We start from the raw sequence: 23,730 nt of genomic DNA, 5'->3' as shown, positions 1-23,730 counted from the left end.
AAGATGATTCTGAAATTTCAAATGGTCAAATAGAGAAAGTGGACAAGTCAAGGACTGAAGAGATTGATTCACATTACACAATATGTACTTTGCATTCAAAAGAAGTGATAGGAAGTAGCATTGAGTTATTTCAAATAAAAAAAGCACAGGGAACTCCAATGAGTGTATGGGAGAAATGCTTGGAAGCTCGTTGTTTTCCACAGTTGTTTCCTACTGGAGAAGGTGGACGATATGATGATCGACCTGTACGGATTCCAGCGTCAGAATATCAGTCAACAAGATTATATTCTGAAGATCCTAGATTTCGACAGTGCATTCCATGTATATTTCACCTTTTGTTTGAAAGTGATCTGTCTTCTCTCTCGTATGCACTGAATCCTATACTTAAAACTGGAGTTCATCAATCACTTCTTTCTGCAAAAGAATTTGTGGAGAAAGTTCAAGAAACAGATGAAAATTTAGAAGCACAGTTAATCAATTTGATGGCATGTCAACGTGGAACAAATGAGTATTGGCATCGTCGTCATGGAGGACTCAAGTGCATGTTACGGAATTTAGGTACACCAACATGGTTTGTCACACTTACCTTTGCAGAGTATGCATGGAAAGATTTGCTTGAGTTTCTAAGAGAAGAGAATTCCAATATAACAATATTGAAATAAAGACTCCTGGTGAACTGTGTTCATTGGATCCTGAAAAGGTGTGCAGATATTTTAATCATAAATTTCAAGTGTCTTTCATCTGTAATAAAAAGAATTCACCTCTTGGAGAAGTTACCTATTTCTTTTGGAGAAAGGAGTATCAAGCAAGAGGTGCATCTCATATACATGTGCTAATATGGATCAAGGCTTCACCTAAATTAGGAAACGATTCTGATGAAACAGTATTGTCTTCCATTTCAACAGTATGTGACATGTGAGATTCCAAGAGAAGGAGGAGATAGAAGCTTGAGACAGCAGTTTTACGTTTCCAAAGTCATCTTTGTGGAAAGTATTGCAGAAGAAAATACAAGTGTAAAGGAAAAATTTGCACTAAATGTCGGTTTGGTTTTCCCCGTCTAGTCATTTCTAAAGGAAGAGAAAATAATTTTTTTTCTTCTGTAAGGCACAAAATAACTCAGAAATCTTCAAAGAATACCTACAACTTAAAAAGAACAGAAGTGTCAAAGTATATTAATGACTACAATCCAGTCATTTTATAAATGTGGAATGCCAACATGGACATCCAGTATGTTGCGGATAACTCAATTGCTTTTGCATGTTATGTTACATCGTACATAACAAAATCTGAAAAACAGAGATGAAACAAATGTGGGAAGAAATGCACAAGAGAATAGCCTTAGCAAAAAATTGTACAGCTTTAGTTTGAAAATGATGTCCCACCGAGAAATTGGATCGTATGAATGTTCAGACCACTTGTGTTCTTCAAGATTATATATTCAAAGTCACGAGGAATCATTTGGATAAGTTTAGGTCTTGCCTGCAAATGAAATAGAGTGTTGAAATCATTGGAAGAAATTGAACAATAAGTAGCAAATTAGCCAGACAGTACAGACATTCTTAAAACTAATATATTAGACACATACTATTTAAAAAGGAGTCAACATCTGTAACAGCTATGGCTGTATGAAGTGGTTCAACATTAAAGCTTCAAAAGAAATGTTAAACAGAATTTAAAAGAAGGAACGTTTGCAGTAGTTGGATGTCATAGTTGTTTAGTAAAACATGCAAAGGGTAATCTTAGAAACCACAAGAAACCTAGTTGTGAAACTCCAGATAAGCAAGGATTTTACTATTTAGCACTTCTGCAGCTGTTTAAACCATGGCGTAGCGAAAGTGAATTACTTGGAGAGTTTGTCTGCTACAAAGTTTCTTTTAATGCTTGTAAAGATAGCATTGGGTTCCAGTTTTCCTTATATATTTAAAAATGTTGAATGATGAAGTTCAACAGGAAAAGACTATCATAGCTGAAACAGCTCATGAAAGTTCTCAAGATAGTCAAAGTAGTGGTCCATGTAGTCAAGATCCTCTTGGACAACCAATGCTGGAAAATGAAGCAGCGATTGCTATACATGAAGTCAAAATTGCAATGCAACAAGCACACAAGGCGAATATAACATTGGAAAAGTTAGAACAAGTAAATGTTGAACAGAAAGAAATATATGTGCAAGTGATAGAACGGATAGAACATGGTTTGTTGAATGAAAAGAAAGAAGGCCCATGTTCATCTTTTAAACCACTTTGATGTACATCAGTGGTCAAGCTGGGACAGGGAAAAGTTTATTTGATTAAAGTTTTGACCAGTTATCTTAAAAAAACTACTGGTCCACATTTATGATGTGTGGTAACAGCTCCAACTGGATTAGCTGCACATAATGTTAAAGGAGTTACTTTGCAAAGATTATGATTTTACCAGTGAAGCATGATAATACATTAGAATATCAGAAGTCGTCTGGAGAAGCTTCTTATGAAGTATCAAGAGTGCTGAAGAAAATCAAACTTGATATGGTGAAGATGGTCTAAAACTTAATGCTTGCTTTTGTACGCTTAAGAAGGCAACAGATATTAAAAACAGATTACGACGTTCTCTTTGGCGGAAAACATTTAATTGTATTTGGAGATTTGCTACAACTAACCCTGTAGAAGGAGAACCAGTGTTCAAAGCTCTTCTACATGAAGACACCAAGACATCTTTGGGAAGTACTGGAAATGTGAACCTGTGGTTACAGTTTGAATATAAATAACTCACTCAGAATATGCGACAAGCAAGAGATGAAGATTATGCAAATATTCTAAAAGATGTAACAATAGGTGTTCTAAGCAAACATGGTAAACATGCTTTTCAAAGTTGTCTACTAAAGAACTTGTTTACAAACAAAAACACACCAGCAGAAGTAATGTACAAGAAAATGAAAGAAAACACGTCTATAGTTTGCTGAATGCCTACAGTGGAAGAGTGTTATACATTGAATAGAGAGCTTATAAAATTGGAAAATCAAAAAATAGTTCAAAATTGAGCATCAAGGAATAACAATTTTTCTCACAGAAAAACTACAGACTAAATTGGATTCTTTGGAAAAGTCTGCATCAAAAACTGCTGACCCTCACAAGAAAATGTAGATGTATGTTTAAACTGTCGGGTAATTTTGAAGCGTAATCTGAGTGTAGAAGAAGGTTTAGTGAATGGAGCAATGGGGAAAGTTGTTGATTTTGTGAAATATCAAAATAGAAATGGAATTGAATTTTTTAAAGTTAAATTTGATCAGATTGCATAGGTAAGACAGATTGCATGTTCTGCCACATGTTTTTTTGCATGCAAAAGACTTGTATGTTCATAGAAAACAGTTTCCCTTCTGCTTAGCATATGCAAAAACTATTCACAAATCACAAGGTTTAAGTGTAGATAATGCTTTGGTAAATGTGGGAAAAACTGTGTTTAAAAAGGGAATGGTATATGCTGCATTATCTCGAGTTAGAACGTTGTCTGGTTTGTATTTATTTATTTTAATGAGAACAAGGTTAGTGCTGATGTTAATTGTGAAAGAGAATATAATCATTTGAGAAGGCTTTATGCTCCTCATTTAGGTGAATATCCTATTTATGAGAAATGTGTTGTGTGTTCAAAATGCAAACATGTTGAAGAGTTAACTATGGTTGAAAAGCAGAAAGAAAATCAACAGAAAGTAAAAGATGTAAAGAAGCAGAAAATACAATTGAGTGATGATGTTGTTGGATATCAATTAGAAAATGCTTCTGGTTTCAACTGCTGTGGTCATGCTATTGTAAATGTTATATTTTATCTTGAAGATGTTTGTGGTGAAATTATGGAACGCCAGGAAAAAACTTTATGTTCTGCACTTTACACTTTATTTCAAGAATTGAGAAATGATAGCAGTAAGATCCATTCTGCTTCTGGTATGCCCCAACTGTTGAATACATGTACTGGATCTTTAAAGTTCAGTGCTAATATACAGCAAGATGCACAAGAATTTCCGATGGTTATGCTTGGAGTACTAGAAGATAATGGAATTCAGATTGAGAGTTTATTTGGACTCAGTTAAAAATGGGAACATAAATGTAAAGGGCTATAGTTGACAGATAACGATTTTTATATTTAACAATACCTGACTGCAAATCTGTACCATTTTCCAAATTAGTAAAAAAGGCTGATCATGAGATGATGTTGGTTTTTCGTTGTAAATCTAAAATGCTATCTACATTATGCCTACAAAGATATGGAAAATATTTGATTATAATGCTGCAGCGCTGTCAACCAAATGGAAGAAAAGTGGAAACCAAAATTAAAAATGTTGTTGCTAATCAAGTATCTATTTCTGGAAAAACATTTGCAACAGTTGCTATTATTTTCCATGCTGGGAGTACTACTACAAGTGGATATCATACAGTTTATTTAAAGTGTAATATTGGTCACTGTAACGATACACACTTGGAAATGAAACAGAGATTGCCTTATGAATTACCCAACTCATACTTGATTTTTCTGAAAACAAAGATTTTAGATACACCATTCGGATTCATGGGAAGGTGTATAGATCTTTAAGGAAATCATACTCAATGCTGCCAAAGCAACATTTTTGATACATTATCTAGTGTATTGGGAAAATTGTGCAGAGAAACTACGTAAGTAAGCATGGGCGAATTTTGCGAATCTGGCATTCGCGAATTTGCGTATTTGCGAACTCGCAATCCGCAAAATCCGCGAATTCTCGCGAATGTGCGGATTTTTTTTTTGTTGTGTTCGCAAGGGTTTATGCCAGTTCGCGAGGGTTTTGTACCAGTTCGCAATTGCGAACTTACTTGTCGGCTCGCAACGGTCGCGACTATGTTGTTTCTACGTCTGGTTCATCATCACAGGTTCACAGCACCCTCTGTTTCAAAACTGCCACCCTGTTTCACCCATGCCACCCTCTGGTACATCAATGCCACCCTCTGGTTCATCACTGTAGATTATGGGGGGAAAAGCAAGCACACCTGCCCTGCTTCAACTGACATGAATTAATTTGGGGTTGATTTATTAATGTGTCACTGTTTTAAAATTCCAGTCTGGCACCTGCTTCCTTATCTGTAATTTGCTTTCTGTTGCAGTGCAAATTTTTTTTTGCAGGACCTTTGTGGCCTACTTGTAGCTATTCTATGAGCCTGCTGTGAGGGTCAGAGCAGGGTCATACAATTGATGCAACTAGCAACTGAACTCTGGAGGGGCCCCAGTCAGGAAGCACTACAGGGAATGGTTACTAATGATGAGTTTGAACTTTTGCACCTGCTGAGTGCTTTCAGTTTTGCAAAACTCGTTTTTCTGCAATTTCACAGGATTCGCGGGGCGCGAACTTGTGCGAGATTGAATTTGGAAGCCGCGAATTCGTGCGAATATGCGATTTGTTTTTTGCGGCGTGTTAGTTCGCAAAGTTTTGTGCGTTTTAGCGAGCCGCTTGTAGTGCAACGGCGCAAAGTTACCCTGACGGTCGTTCACGGGCGCGGCCATCTTGTTTGCATGACGTATTTCCGTTTCCCGGCGCGATGTGTAATCTCGCAAAGTGTGCGGCTCGCTAGTACAATTTTGCAAGTGTTCGCGGGGAAAATCTCGCGCAAACTTATCCAAGTGGTCGTGAACGGGCGCGGCCATCTTGTTTCTCATTCATTGCTATGGTTCTGGGCATGCTTTTTGTATCCTCTCTGAATTTCTGCCATCCTTTGCTTGTTTGAAGTTTTTTTTAATCTATTTTACTTATTATCTATCCCTCTATTTTTCTAGCTCTATATTTTTGTGTTTTCTGCTACTTTTGGTTAATTTTAAACTACTTTTTTAAACTCTTTTCTTTTCTTCTTCCCTATTCTATTTCTTATTTATTATTTAGCTTTCTTTCTGCCCAGACCATAATAAAGGGAGCCGGGAAGCATCCCGAGAAGGGGAAGGGTCCCGCACCCTGTGCCCGGCTCCCGTGCGGGCGTTTGAGGGGGGAGCAGGTCGCACCCCGGGAGATCTTCAGCCCGGAGGAGGTGGCCGCACTAATTTTTTATGTTCAGCACCGCCTCCCTATGACCATCATGGCAGTCGGCAAGATCGCTAGCGGGTACGGGATCCAGGAGCGCCGGAAGCGGTGGGAGAAGGTGTGCCGGGCCATGTACCAACACTCTCGGGTCCTACAACCAGGCCACCCACCGTTGGACGGATCTCCTGGACCGGGAACACAATCTGCTCGACCTGCTTGGCCTTGAGATCCCCGGGCTTGGTGAGGAGTAGTAGCTATTTCTTTACTACTCTGTTTTCTCCTGCTCTGTGTGTTATTATATATCAAATTTTTGTTTTTTACCAAGAGCATTAATGCTGCTGATTACATTGTAGGTAAATTATATTTCAAAATGTTCTGTGCATTTCAGGTGCACTGCTCTCCTTCTCAGTAGCGTTGCTACTATGCTTATTTGTTTTCGATTTTGTGTTCATTTCATTGGCCTGTGAAATTATGTATGAGTGTAGTTTAAAGAACTGCGTAATGCTAGACACTAAGGGTCAGATTTTTAATTACCGGTGCATCCCTGCAAAGTAGCAGGGATGCACCAGTAATTGTGCGCCACGCCACCACCACCCATGGTGTGCCGTATTTACAATGCGGCGCACCATGGGCCCAAAACGTCACCAAAGCATTACGCATCTGTGCCGTAAAGGCGGCGCATTGCTGGAGTTGCGTCGCAACGATGGCGCAGCTCCAGCAATGCTCTGGGGTGCCCTATCTCCCCAATGCTGCGTCAAGCCGTACGTCTGCTTCAAGCAGGCGCAGGGTTTGAGTCACGCATCATTGTCCTTAAAGTGACTGATTGAAATCTTGTAGATTTCCCTCAGCCACTTTTAGGATGCGTTCCTGCGCAGGAACGCCCTCCCTTGCGCCGGAACGCCCCCTGATGGCGCAGGGCTTTACAACGTGATGCATCTCCCATATGCGTCACGTTGTTAATATACGCCGCACCATTGCGCCTGTTCTGCCGCTGCGTCACAAAAGTCACGCAACAATGGAGCAAAAGAGCCGCAAGGGGCTTCTAAATCAGCCCCTACAGACTCAAGTCCAGTCCTTCCTTTGTACACATGGCGATAAGAAGAAATAGTGGTGGTGGATTGATAGTTTGAGTATTTTAATGACTGGTTAATGTAGTAGGAAACTTTAGTGTTGTCGCTGATCTGCAATCACGATGGACTTTGTCTGTCACTTCGCGTGCTGCGGACTGCTGCCTGCCAATCCTAGGCAAACCTTTTTAGTACTTTGTTTAGTGAATTACATAAGAACTTTCCAAGTCGACGGTCCGCAAATCAAGCAATACTAATAACGTAGTAGACCACATGAGATCGGTCAATATATCCTGTGGAATAGTTGTCTATTTGCTATTTCGCCTAAATATTTTGTTATTGTTCTTTTGAAATGTTTGATTTGGTTGACAAATATCATCCATGTTTTCTGGTCTTTCTTTCTTTCATGTTGTACATCAGCTCCCCCCAGGGGCAAGAGGGCATTTGAGGAGGCTGCTGCTGCTGCTGCTTCTGCTGAACAGGATCGGTCAGGCGAGGGCTCCTTTGCTGGCCCCGGTAAGTTTTAATTTTAATATAGAGTACCTATTTTTTCCTAGTGTTCCTCATTCGATTTTTTCTAAATCGTCTTTGATCTTCTGTATCTAAATTCTTATCCTGCCTCGACTATGACTCCCTGTGGTATTACTAGATTATTCTTATTAGTCTGTCTGTGTAGCTAACTAAGATTGCACATTTGGAAATTCCATTGGACTCCCATTCTAGTCAGCAATAGCTCTATGCACTGAGTGCAGTCCTCTGGGATTGTCCATAATGTCTTTTCAAGTCTTCTAAATGTTTATGCTTTAACAATTGCCAACAATAAAAAGGTGAATGACCACCAAGAAAGAATAAGATACTACTTTACTTTTGGTTTGGATAGGAGGACAATCCATTCTACTACTGTTGCAGGGACAAATCTGCACAAACAGAACTATGAACACTAAATAATGCATTGCTTAGCTTATCAATTATAATAGGCGCTGTTAGACTTTCCACATACCTCAGTGAAAACAGACTTTGCAGTTGAACCCCCTCGTTAAAAACAAAATAATGTTTAGGGAGATGGTCTCAGATAGAGTGCCTGCCCTTGTACTTGTCACCGAAACATGGGCTAAAGATTCGTCGGGCCCTGATCTAGTTGAAGCAGTCCCGGAAGGGTACTGCTTGGCTAGACTTGACAGACAGGGACGAGTGGGAGGGGGTATAGCGATCCTTCATAAAGACCATTTGCAATGTCATATTGTACCTATCCTTGACTTCCCGGATTGCTTCCAAGCCCTTTACTTTACAATTAAGGAAGCACATCACCCCTTCCTTAATGGAATGTTATTATATCGACCACCAGGCCCGCAAACTGATTTTACTTCCTGTTTTCTTCAGGCCCTGGAACCATATTTTGGTAGAGAGAATTTCTCCATCTTTGGTGACTTTAACTACCCCTTAGAACGGCATGATGCTTCTGATACCTCAAGTCTCATTGAGGTCTTGGCGTCCTGCGGACTTACGCAGTTAGTACACGGGGCCACTCATCGGGCAGGTCATACGTTAGATGGCATCTTTTCTAATGACCATCGCCTAACTACCAAGGACCCGGTGCACCTATCCTGGTCCGATCACCTTGCAGTCTAATTCTATCTGGAGTATCACAGGGGGGATGGAAACAAAAAAGGGAATCACGTACAGGAAATGACTAGAAACTTCAGGAACATCATTAGCCATTCCTTTGTGCCCTGGGCTGCCAGCCTCTCCACTTCGGGTATGGACAGCGTACAGACCGCAGTCGGCCACTTTGAACAGGTTATCACTGAGGCCTTGAATGAACTGGCCCCAACACAGACCCGCCGCCGAGCCAGACAGAGACCATCTGCCCCATGGTTCTCAGATTCTCTCAGGCTCCTCAGGCAAGAAGTGAGGAGAAAGGAGAGACTCTGGCATTCGAGTTGGGACCTTAAGAACAAAGAAGCTCACAAACTCCTTATCAGGAAATATAAGGCTGAGATCGTGCAGGCTAAACAAGACTACTTTGTAACCCTGACAACCTCGCTCTCATCACCGAAGGAGCTTTTTAAAATTGTTGACTCCTTAGTCAATTTACAAGTCCCTGACCCTGTCGTACCTTCACAGGATTTATGTGACAGGATTGCCTCCTTCTTCCACACGAAAATACAGGATATCCACCTAGCTCTTGAAAAACAAAGAGCCTGTATTAGTGTGCCTACTGTCTTGGCTGAGGCGAATCCGCCTACCATCGACCTCTCCCCATTGGACACCTTGGACTCTTTTCCACCCCTGACCCTGCAAGATCTTGAAATCTTGACTAATAAGATCAAATCAGGCTCCCCCCTGGATACTTGCCCTCTGAAAATCATCAAGCAGTGTAGGGAGACCCTCCTACCACCGCTGCTAGAAATAATGAATCTAGCTATAAGAAACGGTGTCTTCCCTTCGGAGTGGAAGAAGGCAGTAGTTAAGCCTCTGTTGAAGAAGGCCTCCCTCGACCCGGAGGTCCTAAAAAACTTTTGTCCTATTTCGCTGCTTCCCGCCCCGGCGAAGATGCTTGAGGCACATCTGAACAAGCATCTTGCGGACTTTGCGGAGTGCTCGGGCTGCTTGGATTCCTCCCAGCACGGATTCAGGAGGGAACATAGCACCGAGTCGGCCCTCACCGTCGTGCTCGACAACATCCGCACGACGGTGGATGGGGGCCAGACCACCCTCCTGGTCCTATTAGATCTAACTGCGGCCTTCAATACCCTCTCCCCCTCAGTATTTACATCTCGTCTGAGGGACGTGGGGGTAAGGGGTGCAGCTCTAGATCTCTTGACCTCTTTTCTTGCTGGGAGGGAACAAAGAGTCAAATTGGGTGAGTTTCTATCTCCATCCCGACCTGTGCTATGTGGGGTCCCCCAAGGGTCGGCTCTTAGTCCGACCCTATTCAACATCTACGTGACCCCACTGGCCAGACTAGTAAGATCTTTCGGGATGGAGGTAGTTTCCTATGCTGACGACACCCAAATACTCGTCTCTCTCCCTCATTCAGATGTGCAGACCGCCTCCAAGTTTAAATCTTGCATGGAGGCGGTTGGTCACTGGATGATTCAGAACTCCCTTAAACTGAATGGGGAGAAGACTGAGGTGATGGTGTTTGGAGGGACCGAAAACATCTGGTCAGCCAGCTGGTGGCCTGACTCACTTGGAGTGTGCCCTTCCCCCACAACTTCTGCTAAAAATCTTGGGGTGATGATAGACCCTGCCTTGGATATGGGCAAACAGGTGAGTAGAACCCTCTCCACCTGCTGGGGATTAATACATACCCTGCGAAGGATCAGAAAGTACCTTTCGCTACAGTCCAGAAAACAGATAGCTGTTGCACTCATTGGCTCACGCCTAGATTACTGTAATGCGCTGTACGCAGGGCTAAACAGGAGCCTCCTGCAGCGCTTACAAGTGGTTCAGAATGCCACAGCAAGATTTGTTCTGGATATCCCCAGACGCACCTCCGCCACATTGGCCCGGAAAACATTGCATTGGCTTCCGGTAGAATACCGAGTAAGGTTTAAGGTCCTGTGCATGACATACAGAGCCATCTCAAAAAACAGTGACTCGGGAGTGGGCTCCATCATTTCCCACTACACTCCCGGAAGGAACTTGCGTTCCTCCGGGAAATTGCTTCTATCAGCCCCTCGCATACGAAAAGCTAAATGGGGTGGCAGGGCTTTCTCCACCCTAGCTCCCAAATGGTGGAATGATCTCCCTCTGGATCTCAGGTCCTTACCCTCGCTACAGACATTTTGTATTGCTCTTAAAACCTGCCTCTTCCGGCAAGCCTATGTGTAATGGATGAATGGTTCTACTTTCTGATTTTATTGTTAGGCGCCTTGATACCTGCGGGTTATTGTTTTGCGCATTATAAATTGTTATCATCATCATCATCATCAATCTCCTTACTGACTAGATAGTGTGGCAGAGTCATTTAGCTCCCAAAGTCACCAATGATTGATCCCCAATGATGATTATCCTACGCAGGACAAGAGTACGGAGTCAGAGTCAAGAAGTGTCAGAGGCACGGACTCATGCTTGCAAAAATTGCAAAACCTTCAGCTCAGCCACTCTAGTCTGGAGGACCAAAAACCACAGAGTCTATTTAAGTTTAAAAGCTTTATTAAAAGTAAACACATTTATTAAAATCAAGTTTGTCATAAAACTAAACGTTTAACTGAAAATGGAAAAGTGCTTAGTGCTGACGATTAATTGAACATATTTCTTGTGGTCGAGCCGAGCTCTCACCTGGTTTGAACTTGATCTTGCTCGTGTTCTTAGAAGTCAAGCTTCTGTCTGTTAGGAGAAAAAGTGGTGCGTGTTAAAAATAAAAAGCAAGCATTCATCAGTTGTGCCAAAAAGTGCAGCAAGACAACAGCCTTCCCTGGAAAAAGGGACATTTTTACTTTAGAGTAGACAGTCACAAATTATTACATCGTTTTCTGTTTTTTTCATTTCCTTTATTCCTAGACCAAATATTATATAGTAGTGAGTGGTGTATTCTAACATTCTTAAATGTACTTTGTAGGTGGAACATCTGGTGCCGGGCCCAGAGCGGAGGTGGAGGAGGAAAGTTCTGGGGAGGAGGCGGAGCAAGTGCCGGACGACACCAATGTGCCTGTGAGGATTCACAAGGTGGTGGCGGGCAGAGGTAAGCTATATATTCCTTACTTATTGAGATTGAAGACTGCAGAGTGTGCTTTCTGCACGGGTGTATTATAAATCAACCAGGTAGTAGCCTCCTCTAAATGTACTTCGACTTAGCTGTGAAGTTTTTGGCGAGAAGAATCCCAATCAGATCTGAGATGAACTTGATGGATGTGATGAACGAAAAGCAATAGAAGGGTGTAAGTAAGTGCGGAAGGAAATTTAATGATGACTGGCAAAGAAGAATGATATGTGTTTGCTTGGTCCCCGAGGTGGCTGGGAAGGAAAGAATATGGTATGGTGCATGGCTGGGTGAATGATGAAGCAAGGATCGGTGAAAGGAGTACAGCCTGGGTGGGTGAAACAGAAACTGTATGTTTGCATACACTTTGAATGGATGGATGCCTGGATCATGGTACTATCTGACTCTTAGATAGCATATGTGTATCTAGAGAGAGTAGACGGTCACTGGATGAACTAAGTGTTACTTTGAAGAGCATGTAACACCGCACCCGCACGTCTGTTCCAGTGTAGGAAAGGCAAGGAAAAGAAGTTGTAATTTTGTCCAAATACTACCATGAATAGTAGCAGTAGTTTGTATTGCAACTGCAAGCACTGCATATATCCGGTTATTATGGTTGACACTCCCTACCTCTCTTAATAAGTTTAGTTTAGTAGTAGTACGTCATTCATGTGTGGGTGTATCACTGTTCACTCAATAAAAAGCAAAGCACCTAAAGTCATCCCATATGTAATCAAATATATCCCATGTGAAGTGATAGATAATCGGATTATTTAGCTTCTTCATTTTCCTTTTCTAGTACTCATTTGCACTGTAGGGAGAAAGTTAAATTAATTAAGCAGTAGCCCTTTTAACAGAGTATTCTCAGTGCCACCCTGTTGGAACTGGGGTCACCAGTCCCCTAGGGTAGCATGGCACGAGCGGGTAGGCATCCGAAAGCACATGTGTTAAGTGATCATGCAGCACACACTCACACTGAGACAGAAACCTGGGCACGCAATAAATGACTCCACTCCAGAGCTTGTATAAAAACAAGTGATTTGTATTAATATAAATAACCAGATAAATAGATAGATAAATAGAGCAGGATCAGGGAAATCACAAATTCATTAGAGTAGTTAGCTTAACAGCCTACTTTCCAAATGCATATGTTTCAAAACTCACATTAAATATTGGGTGAATAAATATTAAATATGCCATAAATATTACATATTAGATTATTAAATATTTGAAGAACGCAGGCCTGACCTCAGCCTTGCTCTGGGCCAGCACCTGAAAGAAGTACATTAAAGAGACACATTTCATTATGCAGTTGCAGGCGTTTCCACCCCCAGGTCAGAATCAACATTCTAATACCTGCATTCAGCTGGCATAAACCTTTCAGCACCCAAGAGTAACCCTGTAGAAAAGTAGAGGTTAGAACACTTGGGGCAGGTGTGTAACAAAACTTCAGCAGTTTAAAATAATCCTGGCTTCAGGCAGGAATAACTATTTCAAAACTCTTCCCCAATCATAGATAAACCTCTCCTTAATCAGGGGTAAACATTTCAGGGAAATAGGAGCAACCCTTTCCTAATAAGGAATCAACATTACTCTAGAAATCAAGCATAGGCATTTCATATAACAAGAATGGGCACCCCTTTTAGGTAAACACCGCATTAGGTAGATATCCCATTAGGCCTAAATAACCCTGGCTTTAGGTAGGGATTGACCACCCTCCCTTAAGCAGGAGTAAAACACTTCACTGCGGGTAAAACATTTCATTACAGTGTAGCTATATCCATAAAGCATTAACGTTTCCCTGCTCAGCAATCAACAGTTCATTAGGTCAGAGGACATTTCATTAACCATTATGCAAAACATCGCTTCAAGGCAAAAATAACCCTTGCCTAAGGTAAACGAGACTTTCATTGAGGCAGAATAAACATTTCTTAAGCCCAGAAAAATGTTTACCTAAGCAGGGATCTTCTAGGCTGGAATAAAACCTTTCATCAGGCAGCACCCCTCATTTAGGGCTAATAACTCCTTATATACCTAGAGGTCTTTGGGAACCATTGCATTAGGCAGGAGTATGCATGGCATATGTCCCAGGAACCTTTTAATTATGTAAGTTAACCATTTCCTGAGGTAGCAAAAAGCATTCAGGTAACACTGCCTTAAGCGGAAGTAGCATGTCATAAAAGTGGGGCAGACCATTCCGCTAAGCAGGTCTAAATCATACATCAGGCTCAGAGAAGAACATCTCATTAGGCAAGCATAGGCCTCACATTAGGCTAATAAAACATTTCTACTAATTAGGGAGAACATTTCATCAACAACAAATATCCCAGGCATCATGGTAAGATTACACATTGGCCCCAGCATGGGTAGATTATTTCATTAATGGACCCCAAGCCAGGGGTTAACCTAGTGCCCAACTGTCCCTAATGGGTTTTCATAGTGTTAATGATCCCTGGCCTAGTTCCAGTACTTGTGGGGGGCCAGGAGGGCTCAGCAAAATATTTTCCCACGAGGAGGGGCGGCACCGGGATCTCCTTGTGGTTCCCGCCCTCCTTCCTTATGTTTACCTTCTCTCTTCGGCCTACTTACGGCCCTTGCGCAGGTTCTGCAGCCGGGGAGGGCTTCGGCCCTCAAGCAGGCCTCGTGGCGGCCCAGCGCGATGCAGAGTGGCCTGATGCAGGCACCGGCGCTGGGGCCGAGGCTGATCCTCGTTGTGGGGCGAACCGGAGGGGGGCTCCTGAACTCCACACCCCCTCCGCGATGAGTGTTGGGCCCAGCAGGGCTTTCCTCAATTATTGGCAGAGGCGCATCAAAGCAGCCGATCGCTGCTCGGCTCCGGCGGACCAATCCGGAAATAAGGAAGGCGGGGGCGCGGCTAGAGACGCGGTGCCCCTGTCACGTGATGCAGGGCCTGTTCCGGCCTACTTGCAACGTGGCGGCCTAACTCAGCTTCCAGAGGCCGCCGCGGAGATCTCGTCAGTCGGGCCGGTGGGGGCGGCGGTGAACACCGCGCTGGCTCCGCGGACTCCTTTCCGGGCAGTGGCGGCCCTCCCTCGGCACCGGGGGCCGCCGGGGCAATGCTAGCGCGTCTGTGAGGCGCTACAGGTAAGCGCTTGGCGGGGCTGTCACGGCTAGCCGGCCGGACGGCTCAGCAGCGCTTCACAGGGGCCCCAAGTTACTCACAGCAGGCGAGCGCTGGGGCACAAGGAATCAGCGCGTCACAGCGCTACGCAGGGGTAATTAGAGGTGCTTGGCAATTTCCTTCACAGCGCTCCTCAGGGGCACAGGATTCGGCGCTTTTCAGGGCACACAGTCTCTAGCGCTGGTACCAGTGGCAGTAATCCTGGGCACAGAAGCGCTTTCTAACACAGCGCCAGGCAGCCACTTCGGGTCCTGGGCACACAGCGCTTCGCTGATGTAGTGCTGGTCACTAATGTCAGCTACCAGATGTACAGCGCCTCACAACTTCACAGCGCTTCGCAGGGGCATACAGGATAGCGCTTAGAGGCACTAATACAGCGCTTCTCCAGATGAGGGAAACAATACAGCGCTTACTATAGGCAGTCAATAGCGCTTACACTAATAGACTATAGCGCTTTCAGGGGCACAGCAGATGACAGCCTTAGCGCTGGGGCCAAATTCAGGCAGTTCTGGAGGCTAGCGCTTCAGCAGTCGCTGACTTCAAACAAGGGCAGTTCACAGGTCAAGCCACACAGCAGTGGCAGGTTAGCGCAGGAACCCCAGGTGGCGTCAGGGGGCACAGGGAGCGACACAGCGCCAATACCTGGTGGGTTCCTCAAAAGTCCTGTGGTGATTTAGTTTTCTTCTTGGCGTGATGTTTCTTGCGCCCTTAGGTTAGTTGCTTGGTTTCTTGTTCCTTGAAGGGGGGGATAAATTAGTGGCTGGTGTTCCAAGTTCTTCTCAGCCAATCCCTTCAAGTGGTCCCTGGGGGTTCCCTTCCGCTAGGCTAGGTCAGGGGGGATTTACAGGAGTCCTCACTATTTGTAAGGCAGCACTCCAAGCCCTGTCACTTCCAGTATCATAGTCCCTGACTAGGCCCCTCTGCCTAAACTCCTGCGTAGGTTCCTCCCCCAGGTCTCCCCTCAGTCACTCTCCCAGGAAAGTTTCCCTCCCTTTCCTTTTATACTGCCAGTTGACAGTTGGTAGTGGCAGTTGGTGTCACCTCACCTGTTCCAGAAGGTTCCAGGGGGTTCTAGGAGGTTCCACCATTCTACCTGTGGGCAGGCTGGCAGGCTAAGTTGATACATTGTATGGAGGGTTCCAGCCAGGCCCTAGCCACTAGAATGCGCCCACTAAACCCTGATGCAGCAGCAGTGGTCAGTGGCAGCCATGTTAGGGGTATAAGACACCTGTATTTTAACACTAGTTTTAAACTACACAGGGCATTCTCCACCACACAAGGCCTATACATTGTTGTTACCATGAGGGCATTCTGATTCAAAAAGGGAAATAAAAGGCGAAAAATTTTGGGGAATGGGCCAAGTCTCACACACCCGTAATAGAAAAGTAAGAGCTTCACCACCTGCATGTACTGGACCGGTACAGTAACGCAAGTCTGTCTCACTCATCATGGTGTGCGTCTGTTTTTCTCGGGTGCATGTTCACTGTGCTGGCATTATGCCGGCTTGCATAAGATAACGTACCAATTTTCCTAAACAAGACAGAGGAAGAAGAATAAGACTGGTGTACTGTCATAGTCGACTGTAATGGAAGTCCATAGTGCTCGTAGAATTTGTTCCTTAAACTCCCACTAATGTTAGAGCAAGGATGAAGAAGTGGGAGGTTATATTGATACTGGCCTCAATAGTTATGTACTGTGCTTTCAAGTTGCTAGTTGTACTGTGACACAACTTTCTGCTCAATCATTTTGCGTTAATCTTAAGGAGCATTGATTACAGACTATTTCTTTCTTTCTTCATATAGTTGCTCCTTCCAAATCAAACAAACCAACAAGGAAGGAGCTGGCTTGAATGGCCCGGCAATGGAGGCTGGATGCCACTGTCGCCGAATATCAGTGGCTGGTGGCCCTGGAGGAGGAGGACACGCAATCTACTGGTACATCCAATGGGACAGCTGCATCCTCCTCCGTGCCCCCACGGGCTGCCAGCCAGCGCAGTGCTCCAGCGGTACGGAGCCGGGCTACCAAAGCCAACCACCACCGCCGAGCAGCAAAGACAGCAGCTGCCCCCCACAGGAGTTGCAAGGCACGCCAGCACCGCTTATGCCTCAGAGTGTCCTACCTGGAGCAGGAGGTCTTAACATATAAGACCTTGGTGGAGGGCCTCCGCTCCGACCATGCCACCTTCCGCAAGGAGTATGATGCCCTGGCCGCTAAAGTGAACAGCATCCTGCCGTAGTGTCCCTTGCCCCTTTTTTAGAGACTTTTGGGGGGTGGGAATTGGGAGTTGGGTCGTTTTTGGGACTTTTGAAGGACAATCGTTGGGGTTAGGGAAGGTCTTGCGGGACATTATTTTGTTAGGGCTACACAAATATACTTTTTGAAACTTTATCTGAGCATACCTGTTTTTTACTGCTTTTGAGTCTGGTGGGTGGGGTTTAACAGTAAGTTTGTTTTCCTGAAATTTAAGTCTGTGTCATTTTCTTAGTTTAAGTGTAAATGGCTAAATGTTTTCAACACTAAGTGCCTCTCACAGAGTAAGTGAATTCAAGAGTCCTAGGACTTTAGTAGTACTACCGTCAATCTCTTGTCTCTCCTAATACTCCATTATACTACCTCCCACCAAACGCTTATCTTACCTGTAATTTGTGTTTGAAAGTAGGGCTAGGCCCAGGGCTGGCTCCACGGGAAATGGCGATTAAGGTTGGCAATCCTGGGCGGATGAAATGTCCTCATTTTGGTGGTACTAGTGGTGTGACACAGTGGCAGTTGTATGCCTATGGAAAAAAAGAAAATTAAACCTGCTTTGTCCTTACTGGAGCATTACAACGGTACGATAGAGAATATAGTAGGTGACAGTACACTAGAACAGTGCCACAATGTAGCCTAACAAATGGTAAAGTATTGAAAGTATAACTAGTACTTGCGTTGAATTTCTTTGACATTGGCTACTACTACAAGAAATAGTACTGAAGCTGAGTAAGTCTAGAATATATCCTCGGATTCCTTCACCAGCCTATTGCTATGACCTTATCCTCCCCAGCAAGTGTGTGGAATTATTGCTGTCATTTAGTCACACATCAATCAAAACCACACAGCCCGGGGGAAGAGGGTTAGGGTTTGGAAAATGGATGGGAATGGGGGTTTCTTTTTGGGTAAGTTTTGTTGAGAGAAGAAAAAAAAGCACGGCATGGACAAACAAATGAAGATAAAGAAATCTTTGGGTACAAAGCTAACCATAAATCTTTCAAGTGACATAAAGGAAGTGCATGCACTACTGCATGCATTGTTTCTGAAAAGTAAGTAGTACTTTCGACAACCGTGAATGACAGAATGCAACAGTACAGGGCTGCAGCGTTTTCACTTGCCTATCTCTGCACTCGGAGAAACACTTCTTACATTAAATTAGGTTTAAAAAATAGCCGAAGAAAAACCTATAGAATGGCTGTAGGGATCAATTTAGAAGCAGAGAGAGATCCAAGAAATGCAGAGTCACACTCATAGACGTTCACAGCATAACATTACTTAAAAAAACATTAGAAAAGAATGGATACTGTATCTGTATGTTGTTGTAGTTGTCCTGTTGAGTTTGGTAAGTAAGTTGCACACATCAAACCATTCCTCTTATTAGCGGCACTCCTCCATTCCAGCTCACACTCCGTCCATCAATGTTGGTGACCAGAAGATACCCTTTCCACTGCCTGCCTGGCGGATGCTGAATTGCTGCTCGCTAATGTGAAGCCTGACTTCATCCTTTTTTTCTCATTGAACAGACTGAAACTCGGCCTGTAATTATTGATGGAAAAACAGGAAGTGATATTAGAACACCACTGACAAATAAATATAAGGTATGTACGATGTGTAGTGCAAAAAGTCACACAATATTTTTGAAAGTGCGTACTCTGTCTGAGTCTCCTTTTGAAGGATAAATAAGTATGGGCAAATTAATTTAGCGGATCTTTCCCCTCAAGCTAGGTGTACTGCAAACTGTGTTTTAGAACAAAATTAGACCTTCCCAGCAGTGCTCCCACCCAGACTGCTACTAAATCCAGTCGCAAAAATATAGAAGACCCCCAATCAGATCTCAAAAAACGAGGCCTAGTAGAAAACTGGTGACAAAACATACTTTGAAAGTAAAAGTAGGCCCAAATCCCCCCTTACCCACCGTGGATTGTATTCAAATCACTTGCAAGCAAGCAAAAGTATCCATACCCAGCATCGCTCCAAGACTCGCAAACTCCCCCACAAACAGCCCCCCACCCAAACACATGCAATACAAATACTGCTAACCCTAATGAGCCCTAAGTTAAGAATAGTGGCAAACGCTTTCTTTAACTATGCCAAATCCCCCCTTTCCCACCATGGATTTTCTTCAAATCACTTGCAACCAATATTACACATTCCCACGAGTGCTCTAAGATCCCAGAACTCAGTTGCAAAAATCTAGAACACCCCGAAACACATGCAATCCTGCTGCTAGGGCTAACTCTAACGAACCCTATGTTACAAAAAGTGCCACAAGGCTTTTCCGCATGGATTTTGTCCAAACCACTTCTATCCGGTATTAGACCTTCCCAGCAATGCCCCAAGACCCGCCAACCCACCCGCAAAAAAGCACAACACCCCCAAACAGCCAAAAAGGAAAATCCCATACTTACAATATTTATCGGTCTTCGGTCCAAACGCGCTGTGCAGCTAGGTCATAACTCCCGTTTTCCACCACGGATTTCCTTAAAAGCAAATGCAATCAAAATTAGACTGTCCTGGCAGTGCTCCCGGACCCCAAAACCCAGCCACAAACACCCGGAACCCCCCCAAAGAGCACCTCAAAGGCAAGCAAGTCAGCAAAAACGCAAAAAAAAATTTGCCTCCGAATTGGTCCAAACCACTTTTAGCCGGTATTAGAGCTTCTCAGCAATGGCCCCAAGACCCGCGAACTCACCTGCAAAGTAGTAGAACACCCCCCACAAGTGCAGAGTCCTTCTTCATTGGGCGTAATCCAGCCCTCTGCTTTGAGGGAAATAGGAGTCTGGAGGAGGAGGATGGAGGAGCATGTTCTTGTGAACTTGTGAACCTGAGGAATGCAGACTGCGGCACCTTCAAATCAATAAGCAAACAAGTGAAGACAGTTCTGCTGATGGGCTTGTTTTTGTGATTAGGTGATTAAAGTTATAATTATAATAACTGTGCAAAACAAAGAAAGACAGACACACAGGAATAAAAGTGAATAAGGACGAAAAAGAAAGTTATTGATTCACTGGCTCATTTTCAGGGCTCGGTGTCAGGGAATAAGAATAAGGGTTCGTCCTCATACTCTGCGAATTCAGGCAGGAATAGGTCAGTGTCACCTAACAGAGAAGAAATTCCCTCATCTAAGTGGCTGTCCTCCTCGTCTTCATTCGGCGTGTGTTCTCGTACTTTGTAATCTGGTGGTATGAGGTGCTGATTCATCTTGATCATTTTTAACCTCTCCACATTTTTGGGCGAGAGGCGGGCCGTTTGGAAGTTACAATGCCACCAGCAGCACTGAAAACACGTTCAGAAGACACGCTTGCGAGTGGGCAAGACAAGTAGTTTATAGCCAGGTTGGAGAGCTGTGCCCACAATTCTTTTTTCCCATGCCAATACGAAAATGGGTCAGAATTAACATAGACCTCTGTTGAGTCATTCAGATAGTCCTGCACCATCGACTCAAGGTTCTCCAAGGTTCCTCCACTTTGCTTACTTTTTGCTGGGACCTTTTGAGAACCAAACCCAAGCCAAGTTAGCTGATCCTCTTCTTCACCCAATGTTACTGTTGTGTATGGTGCAGATGATCCGGTTGCCGGTGTCTTTAACGGCTGAGGGGTCACTTGTGCCACAGCCACAGGTGCAGAAGTGGATTATTTTGACTGGGGATGGCCTGCTGATGCTGATGTACTGCCTTTTCCTTCAATTTGCTGCCGTTCTCTTTCAAACCTCATGGCTGACAAGGCTAGCCAACGTTTGTACTTTGTAACATCTTCATCATCAAAAGGAAAGAATGCTCGGTCTGCCAGCGCCTTTTTGTAGCGTGGATCCAGAATAGTAGCACAAATGTAATGCTGTTCTGAGTGGATCATTTTAAGACGTTCATTGCCAAGTAGGCGCTCTAATAATTTCTCCGCCAAAACAAAAGCGTCTTGCTTTTTTTTATCTATTTGAAACATAGAAGACACCGCCTTCAGTTGGTGCTCCAACATGCGCAACAATGGGATAGCTTTTCCCAAATTACAGTCCTCCTTGCTGACTGCACGCGTGAAGACCTCAAAAGGACGAAGCATGTCTGTCAGGCTTTTAACTAGGTTCCATTGCGCCGTATCTAGCCTCAGGTCTTTCTGAGCTATACCCAGTGTTAAGAAATAGTGATGGAGTACCGTATACTGCTCATACAGATGCTCAAGTATGTAGAAGGTTGAGTTCCAACGTGTTGGCACCTCCTGGATGAGTGCTTTCACTGGCATTCAATGTTCATGTAGCAGGCTCCTCAGATGCTTCCGGGCCTTAAAAGAATGGCTGAAATGGTTGCACATTCTTCGGCAGGTGGCCACTAACTCGCACGCTGGACTGTCTTGGTCACTCAAGAATTTTTTAACAACCAGGTTTATACAGTGCACCAAACACGGAACTCTGAGATAGTGACCAAGATCCATGGCCTTAACTACATTGGCGCCATTATCCGTGGAAACATAACCAATCTGGTGTTTTTGGGGGGACAGCCAGGGAAAGACCTTTGTGTTAAACTCATTCAAAATGTTTTCTGCTGAATGACGTTTCTCCAAGCCAAACATGGCTAGTGTTGCATGTTTCCGAGCAGCTTTAAAAACTTGGTCCGGGTCAACACCTGCGTTTAGCTTAGCTTTAACCCCTGAAAAAGAGACCCAGTGTGCAGTGATGCACATCTAATCAGCGCCTGCGCCACTGGTCCACATGTCTGTTGTCAGATGTATAGTGTGAACAGCACTCTTCTGCAAAGCTGCCCCAATCACCTCCAGCACATCTTCATGTAGTGCTGGAACCGCAACTCTGGCAAAATAGAACCGGCTAGGAACCTTCCATTTAGGGCAGAGCGCTGCCACTAATTCTAGAAAACCAACCCCTTCTACAAAAGAAAAAGGGAGAAGGTCCAGAGCTAGCATTTTAGCCAGCTTAGTGTTATACAGACGCGTCAGTGGGTGGTTGCGATCATATGGCGCGTCTGAAAACAACATGGTTCTAATGTTGGCCTGGACCATGCTTTTACGGGATGATGATGATGCTGACTTCTTCGACCCAGTTACGCTCGCTGATGAACTTTTTCACATTGGTGTCTCACTCTCTCCCACACTCTTAGTGTGGCTCACAGGGGGTGTGCTGCTGACAGGGGTACTGGGTGTAAGTGAAGTGTTTGACACTTCTTCCTCCTCGTCATTATCAGATGAAACATCAACGTTTTCTTGACTTGCAATTCGGGCTTCCTTGATCTCCTTTAGGTGCGCAAACCATTGGACAGCGTGCTGTCTCTTAAGATGACCTCTCTGGCCTTTGGTACCATAGTTGGTACCAAACTAACCACGACTAACTGCATGCTTACAAATGCTACAAATGGCGAAGTTGTCCTTTTTCTGGCAAACACTAAAGAAGTCCCAAACTGCGGACTTGAAATATCTGTGGGGGCCGGAGGAGGCGGCGATACTGGTGGTGGTGGTCATGCTGCTAATGCCAGATGAAGTGGAGGATGTGGATTGCCGAACTTTACTACGTTGTGCACTTTCACCACCACTAATTGAGGTCGAGGTGGATGGAGGTCCCTTCTGGCGAGGAAGAAATATGGAAGCGGTACGTGTTGGTGTACTAGTTAACTCCAATGATTGTGGTGTTTCCATTGCCTCCTCGTCGACAACATCATCATCACGCTCAGCAGCTTCTCGGGCTAGGGTCAAAATGTCTGTTTGCTGCATGCCCGCTGAGGCTGGAGTGAAGCCTGTGATGACTGCGTCGTCGTTGTGAGAGTCTTCATCAGCAGGAGAATCCGCCACTTCTTGTTGAGCCTCATCACACTCCATAACTATGAGACTTTTGACGACCTTCCTTTTACGCTTAACTACCTTTGTCAGATCATGGTGTGCCTCACTCTCAGACGGCAGTGTTGGTTCCTAAGTATGATCCATATCATCAGAAGGCGGTGGGCTTGAAGAAGATGTAGACACCACCCTTGATATTTTCCTTGCTGGGGATCTGGAAGACAATGAATCATCAGGAGGAGTGGCTTCCTCAAATGATACCTCGGCTTGATTGTTGATTTCCTGATATGCCCCTACTTTGGGAGGAACAACAATTGTGGGCACTTGTGACCCTCCTTGCACCTCTGCTTGCGCATCGCCTTGCGCTGCCTCTCCTTCCACAAGTACTTGGGCTTGTACTTGCACATGTGGTTGTTGTTGCGGCTGTGGTTGTTCAACACTCGTCAGATGAGTTACAACAACCTGTGTTGATTGAGGGCCATTGCTGCTACTTTCTTGCGATGAGCCAACATCACTGGTCGATGGTGGTTGAACAACTAGACTAAGTGCCTCTGCAGCACTCAAGGGCTTGGACTTAAGTTGGCGTGGTGGTGGTGGCACTGAGCCCAATGGTGCGGGGGTGCTGCTCCAAGCTTGGTCCCCAGCAGATCCCGCTGCTGCTGCAGGCGTACTTTTTTTTTTGCTCCCCAAAAATGTGGCGGGTGGCACACCAGTCTCCTTGGTAACTTGCTTCTTCTACTCCTTACTGGCAACTTTCTTACTTGAGGAGCTACGGGGAACTTTTT

This window comes from Lissotriton vulgaris, chromosome 11, assembly GCF_964263255.1.
Source record: "Lissotriton vulgaris chromosome 11, aLisVul1.2, whole genome shotgun sequence".
NCBI classification, from domain to species: Eukaryota; Metazoa; Chordata; class Amphibia; order Caudata; family Salamandridae; genus Lissotriton; species Lissotriton vulgaris.
The sequence above is the reverse complement of the archived record's forward strand: the minus strand, read 5'-3'. Positions refer to the sequence as shown.